This window comes from Simochromis diagramma, unplaced genomic scaffold (genome assembly GCF_900408965.1).
Source record: "Simochromis diagramma unplaced genomic scaffold, fSimDia1.1 OVJJ01000793.1, whole genome shotgun sequence".
NCBI classification, from domain to species: domain Eukaryota; kingdom Metazoa; phylum Chordata; class Actinopteri; order Cichliformes; family Cichlidae; genus Simochromis; species Simochromis diagramma.
In genome coordinates, this window is record NW_024387249.1 from 32,299 (window position 1) to 44,388 (window position 12,090).

A 12,090-nucleotide genomic window follows, 5' to 3' on the forward strand; every position below is an offset into this window, starting at 1 on the left:
TTCACCATGACTTAACTTATTAACCACTCACAGTAACTTCCACGGTATCCATGCGTGTTTATGGCTACTGTGGAGGTCACGTGTATCCGGTTACTGTGGAGCTCCACAGTGGCTGCAGGAAATGGGCGATAGAAAACCAATCGGTGCTCATGCCATTCCCAATATGCGCTGGCAGACGTCGGGGCAACATGAGTACCAGCATATTTTTTTTTTTTTTTGCCGATGCCCGTGATGCCGCCCCGGGCAACCGCCCGTTGTCTAAAACCGCTACTGCCCCCGGTGTTCCAGATCTACTGGCGTTTAGATCAACTGGCGTTGGTCGAACAGATGTGTGGCAGTCTTGCGTTTCAGGAGCTGCTACCGACAAACCAGCAAGAAAACGCCAAATGTGTCACCTGTGACACTTGTGAGGTTGTCTCAAACACACTCCGTCAGTCTTGATGCTGTTTGAACAACAAAATGTTTAAAAATGGTGGCGAGTTTACCCTGGTGATATCCTCACGCGCGACGCGATCGCGAAAACAGCAAACAATAAACACCACGCCGATGTTGTTCACAGGACAGCAAGAGTAAACGATCGGGAGACTCTTGTCGTCGTTATCGTCGTTATTTCTCCGATTTCAGCGTTTTTGCTTCACAACTACATCGTGCAGTTTACTTTGTGCACTAACATGGACTCGAGTCAACCAGCGCCACCTCTGGCCAAGTGCCACAGCCTACAGCCAGATCAACCTGTGACACACATCTGCACCACGTTTGAATTCGTGTCATGCACATTTGTACCTTTCAATTGTGTCTGTTTGTGCGTCATGCAAATAAACCTTTGAAAAGAATGAAATGACACTAATATTTCACTATTGTTGTAACATCACATGTCGTTAGCGTAGTCTGTCTGTGACTTTTCTCTGCGAACAAACATTTTAGAGTTGGCTGTTATATACAGTCTGTATAAGTGTGGTTAATCCAATAAACATTTGTAAGGAGATGGCAGTTACTGTGAATGTACGCAGGTGATTATAATAAACAGTCAGACATGACTGACAATCTCATTCAGTCTTGCAGATCGAATGCACCTCCTGTGGAAAGTGGTACCACACAGTGTGTGTGGACTTCCCCTGTGCAGAAGGTGACTACAATGTTGTGGGTGCTAAATTAAACCAGAAAGAATTGATCCCTGTTGTCTTTGCTTACTTATTGTTTTTTAGTGTTGACAATCCACATTGCTGCCATTGCAATCTTTCAACATGTTTGTGGGTAGATTCTGGATGTACCAGGGGTAAGTGCAGCCACTCAGCCTCTTCTCAATGTGATCATAGCAGCAGGTGCAGATGTGTTAATCTAGTAGTGGGCTATGGTACTTGGCCACAGGTGGCAGCAGTGGACTGACCTCCATTGAGACTGCTCCAGCTGCTGTGTGATAGTGGATCTGCTACAAAGTGAAGATCATAAGCAAGTTTTGGAATCAACAACCCTTGTATTATGTTGAAGAACAAACAAGGTGACATTGATTTTGTTGGGGTCATTCTGACCCATACTGTGTAAATCCACCAGGAATTATCCAAAAACTGCAATAAAACAATAGCAACTTTATTTCCCATCAGATAAACATGTAGAACACAGACATACAACAGTTAGACTTTCCATAACTATTTTTAGGAACAATTTGGTTTTTCGTTCTTACAAACACATTTCTTTTGAACTTGCCCAACGTTCTCAGTTTTTCAATGTTCAACATTTTCTATTTTGTCCACATGATGGACAGAATGTAACTGTGTGCTTTCTGCAGATGTACTTCTTGCATTTCTCACAAAATGTGCTTGTTTTCAAACAGGAACCTTCCTAACTAAGATTTAAAACAAAAGATTTCTACGTCTCCTCCAGTCTCACAAACAGATGACAAACCAAGCGACACACCTGAGTCACTGACTTTCTTAAATCCACTCACTCTCACTGGCTGTTTATTACTAATCACTGTGTAACTGCTGTGAATTCACAGTAACTGCCATCTCCTTACAAATCTTCATTAGATTAACCACACTTATACAGACTGTATATGTTGCCCCCCTGGTGCGACAGGTGCCTGGGAGGGGTGCGATCCTAGATCCCACAGCTGTGTATTGAAATAAAGAGGCGCAGATCATGAACTTGTTTACAATTCAACTGCAGGATTTATTCTGCAGATTTGCCTCCCAGGGGGGTTTTACGCTCCTCCTGGCTGCTATGCGCCACCTAGTGGTATTTTTTAAGTAATGCCATGGAAGATGTAAAGTGTAATTAGAAAATACTGAATCAACACTGAACGATATAACAAAGACCAAAATATAACTGGGGTGTTCCCTTTTTTCCTTGTATGAAGACATAAACTGAACTAACATCCCCATAAGTCTTTTTATCTCTTAACTTTTTAACTATTAGTGTAATCCAGATTTACCAGCCACACATTTCAACTTAAACACATATGTTAACCTTTTACATATATAACTCTCCAGCCATGTTGATGGATTGCCTGTATTGGCTGGAAATATTCATTTCCAGGGAAAAGACACAGACAGACGATGCTTACAGGATGTGATGTGACAATAATGAAATATTGATGTGTCATATTTGTCCAAGGCGTATTTCATTGTTATGGAAAAAGAGATATCAAATCATGATGACCAATTGGAGTGGTGATTTCTATGACTTTGTGTATATAATTTGGAATTTTGTACAAATGTAGGCCAATAAGGAATATATGATATCATTTCATTCTTTTCAAAGGTTTATTTGCATGACGCACAAACAGACACAATTGAAAGGTACACAATGTGCATGACACGAATTCAAACGTGGTGCAGATGTGTGTCACAGGTTGATCTGGCTGTAGGCTGTGGCACTTGGCCAGAGGTGGCGCTGGTTGACTCGAGTCCATGTTAGTGCACAAAGTAAAAACTGCTCGCTTTAGCTGTTGAAGCAAAAACGCTGAATTCGGAGAAATAAACGTGCGAGGGGAACGATAACGACAAAGAGTCTCCCGATCGTTTATCTTGCTGTCCTGTGAACAACATCGGCGTGGTGTTTCTTGTTTGCTGTTTTAAACATTTTAAACTTTTGTTGTTCAACAGCATCACGACTGACGGAGTTGTTTGAGAGTATACCTCACCAAGTGTCACAGATGACACTTTGGCGTTTCTTGCTGGTTGTCGGTTAGCAGCTCCTGAAACGCAAGACTGCCACACATCTGTTCGACTAACGCCGGTGCGGTTGCTGGATTGGGACACAGCTACAGAGTTTCTGCTCATTGCTGTTTGTTTTCTCAGTTTTTTGTTCCGGTCTATCTAGAGGTAAGTGTCAAAGTAACATTGATCTGAGTTCATGAAGTTTTCTGTTGCTCTCTGTGCGAGGGGGTGGGAGAAGACCGTTAAAGGCGAGGCTCTCAGAGTGTAGCAAAAACAGGAAACCACAGCTGTGTGTGTGTATAAGTATGGTGTTATATTTGTACCACTATTCTGAACGCACGTAAAAAAATTGCAGGTGAGTGTTGCATTTTGAGGAGAAATTTATTTTGATGAAGAAAAGCTAAATTTGAGGGAGAAAATTCATTGCTGAGTGCAAGAAAAATGTATTTCAGTGTTTGCTATTATCCATACAACACACAATAGCAGCCACTCTCGCTCAGTTTTTGCGTTTGCGCTTGCTTGCAATGTGTTGCTTCCGCTCTCAACATAGCTGGACTTGCCCGGTGTTCACCGGTGGGCCGATGGAAGTTTTTCGTTTTAAATGGGCCGATTTTTTTTTGTTGTCGTTGTCTTTTTTCCCCTGTAAACAGTGAAAGGTGGGGGATTGGACAGATGCTGGCAGACGTGTAAAAATAACTCAATTGTTTGGTAGTGGCTATGGTGGAGCTTTTACAGATTCAGTAAAATTAGCAAGTGGTGGAGGCCAGCAGGTGGATGAGGGAAAGGGGAGGCGGAGGAGGAGAGACCCGAGGTGGCTGTGTGGGTGCTATGATGTTACTGGTGAACTTTATTTTATTCATAAGGTTAGTTAGTAGAGTTACCTACCTCTGTAAAAAACGGAATCTTCTGGTATTCAGAGTTAATATTAGGCGTTTGGTATTGAGCTGAAAATAAACGCGATTTGTCCCGTACTTCAGCTACAATGAACATAGACAAAAGTTGGAGTTATTCTGCGTCTTTACGCTGTCAGCTGCCTCTTCTTCTCTCATTCTCCCCCCCCCCTCTCCTGCTGCTACTTCAATCATGAAACTGATCAATGATCAGCTGATCAGCGTTTTTGCTGCAAGTCCCGTCTCTCTTGCTTATTTACCTCCCATTTTGCGCCAGAAAGAGGAAACTAGCGGGGTCGCGTTAAACAGCAGAAGCGCCTTTAAACTTGATAAGCTGTTGTTAGAATTTATTTATATTATATCTAGTATCAGCTGATGTTTGTTGGAGCCACTGCTGCTGGTCATGATATCGGTTTGGATATCTAGTGAGAGGAAAACATGAAGATGAAACCAGGAGATGTCCTTACTGAATCATCAGAGCTGAACAGGTGATGGAGAAACAGGTTTACAAGAATGGGTTGAAGAAAAGCTATGAACTGTTACTGAGAGACAAATAACACCAGGATCCTTTCTGTGTAGCTGACAGCTGGTAACTGTGCAGGGGCGGATCTAGCAAAGTTTTGCCAGGGGCCAGCTAGGGCATTAACAAGAAAAGGAGGGCACAGAAAATACTTTTCTTTCTTATTCTCGTTTAAAATTTCTCGCTTTTAACAAATAATTATCCGAATCTTAAAACCAAATTTTCATCTGATGTCAAATGTATATAAATCCATTATTGTACATAGTGATTTTTTTCAAGGTCCCAACATAATTTCTTCAGAAGATAGTACTGTACATGATGCCAGTATTTTCCCACATTTTATAGATACTGCACCAGTACTGTGTGTAAAATGGCATCAAAAAGTCAGTTAAGTTTTATTCTTTCTCACCTGTCTTTCTGTCTCCTTTCACTTTTTAAAGGTTGCCATGTTAGAAAAAATATTTTGCCCTGCCATGCTGTTTATTTATGTGGTAAATTAATAGTTTATGAAAATATATCTAAATCTGTCATTTATTTTTAATATTTAGTAATAGTCAATGGACAATAGAAATTAAACTCTTTAAATAATAAATAAATTTTTTAAAGACAGAGACTCTACAGTACGCAGCGGTAGCATCGCTTCCACACGGAGCCTGCAATCTTTTTAAGCTCACCTTCAGATGCTTTCTGTGCTGCTGAAGTAAAATCACGTTTTGCCTGCTTAGCAGGAGTTGCCGCGGTGTTATCCATGGATGATGAACAAGGATCACTCAGAAGTGTTCGTCTATGCTCTCGTGTCAGGCGCTTCAGTAGATTACTCGCGCTATTAACAGCAGCCGATAGTTTTTTCTCCCCAGGACATAGCTTACATATTACTGTAATGTTCTTGTCTGCTTGTTTCAGAAAAGTGAAGTGACGGGAATATGTCCATTTCATAAAACAGCCACTCGCTTCAGCCGAGTCCAACATCTTCCGCTTTAGAATACGACTACGCAGCAAACTGGTGCGAAATGACGTGCAGCTGCACTACAGCGATGTTAAAGCGGCAGAGTTTACTTCTACGTTTAGAAGATAAATTATTGAAATTAAATAATGATATTCAGCGAGTTTAATTATTTTACAATGTAACGCAAGTACATTGTAAGTAACTGTAATTAAAATACCTAAAAATGAACAGTAACCAGTTACTCTACTTTTTCAGTGGAAAAGTAATTTAATTACAGTAACGCGTTACTTAGTAACGCATTACACCCAACACTGATACCATGTCATAACTGCTTTAAGTCACACAGAATAGATATCAGAGCCTTAAACAGGCTGACTTCTGCTAAATGGGTCAAACTGGGCAGAAAGTCTACAAACACATAACATCCTTATAGAATATGATGTAACACTATAGATCAACTTACCTCAGAACATATAAAGCATATAAACAATTACAGCAATATGATGCAACAAACACAGCAGTGCTACTAATCCAAAATACTCAAAGCTTCATAGAACTGAAACAAACATTTATTTTTAGCTCCATTCTGCTGCTGATACATACTTTAGGTTTCTGAATATTAAACTTGTTGCTGCCTTTCATAGTGTGTAACTTGAAGGCCCTGAGTACTTTGTCCCACACTGAAAACACTGGAATGATAAAATTATTTGAACATTACCTAATAAGACTGATTCAGGATACACAATTAGTTATTGTAAACTTTCCTAGCAGTCCTTCACAATCATGGAACAGTCTGTCTATTCTCTCCATCTGTCAGCTGCTGCTGGCTCTTCCTCTTCCTCCTCCTCTTCCTCACACACTGCTCCACACCCACTGCCGTGCTATGAATTGTGGGATATATGGGACCACAAAGTGTACACCGGACCACACTTCAAATCTGGGGAAATCGACGGCGCATTTGGAGTACACTGCGGATTGGGACAGCTGTCGTCGCGTCGCTGTGATGTAATAGGTCTCAAAATGCGGTCGCCGGATTGGGACACAACCTATATCATCCGAATTGTCTACATTAGAAGTAATTACTTCCTCTTCTGCCTTTCATAGTCATGTGCGAAATACGGCTGTATAAATGGTGGGCGTCCAGAGAAAGGAAAACTGCGGATGTCGTGCTAAACAACATCAGCACGCTTACGCTTGATAAGCTGTTAGAATTTATTTAATATTACTTTGTAGTATCAGCTGATGTTTGCTGGAGCCACAGCTGTAAAAGCTGCTGGTCATGAATTTGGTTTAGATATGTGGTGAGAGGGAAACATGAAGGTGAAAGGGAAGCTAAAATATGTCCATTGTGTTGTCAGATGAACATATGAGACACTTTGACTCTTCAGTGCAGTGTGGAGCCTAACAAAGATCTGTTTTGTGTCCCAGCTGATCAGCAGGAGGAGAAGAGTCTGACGGAGCAGCAGAGGAACATTTTCAGCCATCTGGACTCAGCTGAGTCACTACAGAGGAAACAATGAGCTCAACACAGGAGGTGACAGATACTAGTGTAAAGAAGTACTCCATCAAATATGCCATCAAAAGCTGAAGTACTGATTTAACTTGTTTACTCAAGTGGAAAAGTACGGGCTCTGAAATGTAATCAGAGTAAGAAAGTAAAAGTAGCTCCTTGAACATTTTTACCACCTGTTTTTATCCAAAGCTAACTGAACCTTGTGCTTTATTAATGTAATAATCAATTAAGATTAGTAGATCAAATACAAACTATTTATTTCTAATAAAGGTTCTCTGTTTGAATCAGTTAAGTAGAAAATGAAGGAAAATAAAACATATGTGTATTTTCTGTTGCCTACATTGTAGAGGGTGACTTTGCCTCTAAACAGGAACATGAGCAGGGAAGAGGTTAAAGTGGGATTGAGCAGGTGGGAACCCTAAAATCAGCTGTAGTGGCTCAGCGTGGGGAAAAGAATCACAGCTCACAATAATTTCTGTTGAGAGCTCCAGTAGATTTTCTTAAAGTACAGGCTGTGATCAGCTGACCTGCTGCTCTCTGTGGATGTACACAACTGAATTCAACCAGATGTCAGCAGATGTTTCATGAGCTGTCCTGGCTGGTTTCCATCCTCTACACTGACAGTACACTGTCTTTATATTAGACACTATACTGTTGGTATGAAGGTGGAACTCAGTGAATGAATGTCAGCATCATGAGCTTCAGTTTAAATGAATCTCTGCTACACTTGATGTAATCTAACTGTGACATGAGCACCACAGTCACTGTGCACCAGTCACACACTGTTCTTTACTTTAAATCCATCACAGTTCAGCAAACGAACCTGTTTATCCTGCACTAACCTGCAGAGGATATTCATGCAGTCTTTAAATAACACAGTTAATCTGCCTCAGATTGTTTTGCAGCATCTTTCACAACCTGATAAGACATAATGTCACATGTACAGACCCAATGTCTGATTTCAACACATGAGGACTTACATGTAAGCTTTAAACTGCAGTTGATCAAATCCCACTGAGCAGTCCTTCCATTTAAATCTAACCTCTCTTCTTCCTCTCCTGTCCTGTGTGTCTTATCTTTCTCCATCTCTGAGTGAAGTTAGCTCTCTTTCTTTTCTCTCCCTGTGATGTGCAGCAGCTGGACCTTTAGCCAGCAACACACTTTTTTATTGTCAGTTTGTGTGTTTGCTGATGTTTTTTGAGCTGATAGAAATGCTGCATTTGAAATTACCTGCCACTTAAAAAATATGAATCCATTTATTCTTGCTCATCTTCTGTATTGCTAGCTGGATGCTGAAGTACCGTGACGGCAACTTATGAGCACCTGCAGTGATTCAGGTGTTGTGTCAAAAAAGAACATTGGTCCACTTTAACTCTTGACTATGTTTTGCACACAGTTTTGCCTCTTTCATCTCTTTTTATGTTTCATACCCTGGTGATTAGTGCACGATCAGGATTGCCTTTCATGTGTTACTGTTTAGGTTCAAATCAGTTTGATGTTTGATGCCTGCAGCGATGAAATTACTCTCCTCAAATGGCTTAAACCAAAAGTAACAAGGCTGTTTTAAAAATGTAAGGAGTAGAAAATACAGATATGTGTAGGGAGTAAAAGTTTTAAAGAAATCCTGAGGCTACAATCAGACTCTGACATTTTCCTTCACTGAACCAGGCTGGTAACTGTTACATTTGATTTATTATCATTGAATAAATTAGAAAATTAAACAAATATATAATAGGGAACAGCAATAAGAAATGTAAAAAAGTATAGACCTGGTAAATATTTATATATTATATATGTATACATTTTTATATATCTGTGTACAGCAGGAGGGATGGGCATGATTTTAGTGTTTTGAACAGTCATGAATTATTTTTAACAGCAGGTTGGATGTAATGTGTTAGAACTACCAGCAGGTGGGGATAAGAGACCTTTAAGGTGTTTGGTGCCACACTCCACCTTCAGGTTTAAAACTAGTGTTAATGGAGGGAGTTTGAAGGTTGAGTTTGTTCCACGACTGCATTTCACTCACTGCCTCTGTTTGTATCTCTGTCACTGCAGGACCAACATGGAGCGAGAAGTCAGCGCTCTCAGGAGGCCGACAAACCTCACAAGAAGAGAGGAAAAAAACACACCTGTGACGAGTGTGGGAAGGGTTTTACTTTAAGGTCATCTAAAACAGCATCAGGTCATCCACACTGGAGAGAGACCGTTCAGCTGTGACTTGTGTGGAAAGTCTTTTTCCTGGAAGGTTGCTCTAAAACAACACCAACTCATCCACAGTGGAGTTAAAGCGTACAGCTGTGATCAGTGTGGCAGAGCTTTTACTCGCAGTAGCTACTTACAGAATCATCTAGTTACCCACTCTGGAATTAAGGCATACAGCTGTGACATCTGTGGAAAAACTTTCAGCCAGAGAGGAAACCGAAATACACACCTACGCATTCACACCAGACATGATGTGTACTGCTGTGAACAGTGTGGCAAATACTTTGCTACAGACACACAGTTAAAACGACACATGTTTACCCACACTGAGGGACGACCTTATAAATGTGACCTGTGTGAGAAGACTTTTAAATCTCCACATTACCTGAGACAACACCAACAGATCCACACCAGAAAGAGACTCAACAAGTGCAGTTACTGTGAGGTATGTATTTATATTGTTATCTTGTCATTTTAGCCTGACTGTTTGGAACAACTCTGCTCATTAAACTGTGTTAGCATGTTAGCAATTCTACTGCATGGAAAAGCAGCTCTGAGTGATTATTCAGATTTTCATGTCAGTTATGATTTTAGTATTACTGTAGTATTATGGTGGTAGTATTGTAGTTATTGCAGCCCAGTAAACTGAGTGTGTTAACTGAAACAGTCAAATGTAATTGGACGTCTGCAGAGATGCTCTTTATTTCAGGCGACGTTCAGGATAAAAATGTTGAAGGACTGACTTACACTGTCTTTGTGTCTTTGTTTAGAAGCAGAGCGACACAGATGGATCCAGTTCTCAACCCTGTCATCACTGTGGTGGTGGGAAAGACTTTCGTTGTGACCTTTGTGGAAAAACTTTCAGCCATGAAAGGAGCTTAAAAACACATCAACATAGACACACTGGAGACAAACTGAAATACTGCAAAGAATGTGGGAGAAGCTTCATCACATCAACTGAGTTAAAACGACATGAACGGATTCACAGTGGGGTTAAAAAGCACCTCTGTGATCAGTGTGGGTCATCCTTCACCACTGCAATGGAGCTTAAAAGACACAAACGAGTCCACACAGGAGAGAAACCACACAAGTGCAGACACTGTGACAAAAGCTTCTCAGATTCAGGTAATCGTAACAAGCATGAACGTACACACATGGAAGGAAACTACAGCTGTGACCAGTGTGACAAGAGGTTCAGGAATCTCAGTTCATACTCCACACACAAACAATCCCACGTTACTAATAAACTGTTTCACTGTTACCAATGTGCCCAAACATTCACCTCATTGTCTGCTCTGTGCAAACATCAGCGTGATCACTCAGGGCTGAAATCACTCCCATCACTGGATCACAGTGAATCTGGAGAGACAGAAAGATCCTCTGGTTTCAGTGTCAGACTCAAAAAGCTTGAGATCAGGCTCCACAGAGTTCAGATAGAATCATTTAAACTTGTGTTGAACTGAACTGGTTGCTGGGCTGAACTTCTACATAATACAGATTTACATGGGATCTTATTTTCTGTCGTTTTACTGAGTCAGTTTTGTCCTTTTTTCTCTGTCCTGGTTTTGCTCGTCTGTAAATAATTGAAACTCAGTCAAATAGTTCATTGTTCTCCAGCAAAACGTTTTGGAAACTCATGTTTAACCTTTAAAACTCTGACATGTTTTAGCACACAAGGCTTCATCGGGGAGTTCACTCATGATTGGACCATGAGAATAAAGGTTTTTAGTTCTTTCAAAGAGAGTCTTGGAGGTGTTTGATGTTTTTGTTTTTCTGAAACCACCTGAAAGAAAAAGTTAGTTTTTAATGTTTCTTCATCTGTGATGTTCTTGAATGTGTTCACATGAAGATGGTACAAATAAACTGTCCTTTTAGCTTCAGCTCCTAATTTATTCATTATTTATGGATGTAGCACAGCAGCAGTTTCTTGATTAACACATGGAGGGCTCGGGATCTGATGGTAAATAATGTTTTGTGTCCTTGTACACATCGTACAGCTCAGCTGTTCCACAGATGTCAGGTTTACACAGTGGGATGGTTTGTAAGAACGCAGCTCTCCTGTGGATAAATCCTTACTCTTAGCCTCAGGACCTCACACAGTCCCAGCAGGTTCGGTCAGAAGATTTATCCCTTATACCAAAACTTCACAGAGTCTCCTTTGCTGTGCTGTTTTCACAAAGAAACACAAAGTGAAGACCTGAACTTACAATGTTTTAATTAGGTTAGCAGATTCAGTGGACTTTGATCAGTTTTTTAAACAATATCTTTTAACTATTTTTTTCATTTTCACAAATAGTACACAATTACATAACATAATAAAGTGTTAATAAATAAAGTACAGAACAATAAAAAACAACCAAAAACCCCCCACCAAACAATCCAAAAACAAAGCAACAACAAAAACAAACAGACTGAGAACTAAGCACAAAACAAAACACCAGCTCAGATCCACGCAGTCAATCAATCAGTCAATCATTTAATCAAGTATACAATACAGTACAATGCCTGTGGTCCCAGTACGACGCAGTTTGAACATTCATTGCTTAAAACCTACATTGAACATCCCTGGTTTAAAGTCAACGTTATTCACAATAGGGTTGAACACAGATGTTAACTTCAACCTTCCCGTCGACATACTGACCACCAGGCCTAAAGTGTATTAAGTGTGATTTGATTTTCACAGCTTGAACTAATATCTTCAAAGTTCTTAAAGAACAGTAAGACCCTTAATGGATACTTGTCAGCGGTTGTGTGGAGGCGAGGAAGAGATGACCCAAACGCAGGACTCACTGTGCAGGGTGATGATGATTTATTGGAATGAGTGGATAGACAGAGCAGGAACGAAAGGACCAACTGAC

The 12,090-nt window shown here is 40.5% G+C and overlaps 2 long non-coding RNA genes across 2 annotated transcripts in view; both read left to right on the forward strand.

Moving 5' to 3' along the window:
• The window catches only part of LOC120714684, a 30,073-nt gene extending 18,648 nt beyond the window's left edge, over positions 1-11,425 (forward strand). The window contains exon 3 of the long non-coding RNA XR_005691474.1: positions 11,253-11,425. This is a non-coding gene — a long non-coding RNA (uncharacterized LOC120714684). The remainder of the gene's footprint in view (positions 1-11,252) is intronic.
• On the forward strand, positions 3,084-8,880 carry LOC120714683. Its single transcript, XR_005691473.1, has 2 exons — positions 3,084-3,323; positions 6,943-8,880. It is a non-coding gene; the product is annotated as an uncharacterized LOC120714683 (long non-coding RNA).
• Positions 11,426-12,090: the final 665 nt, after the last annotated feature.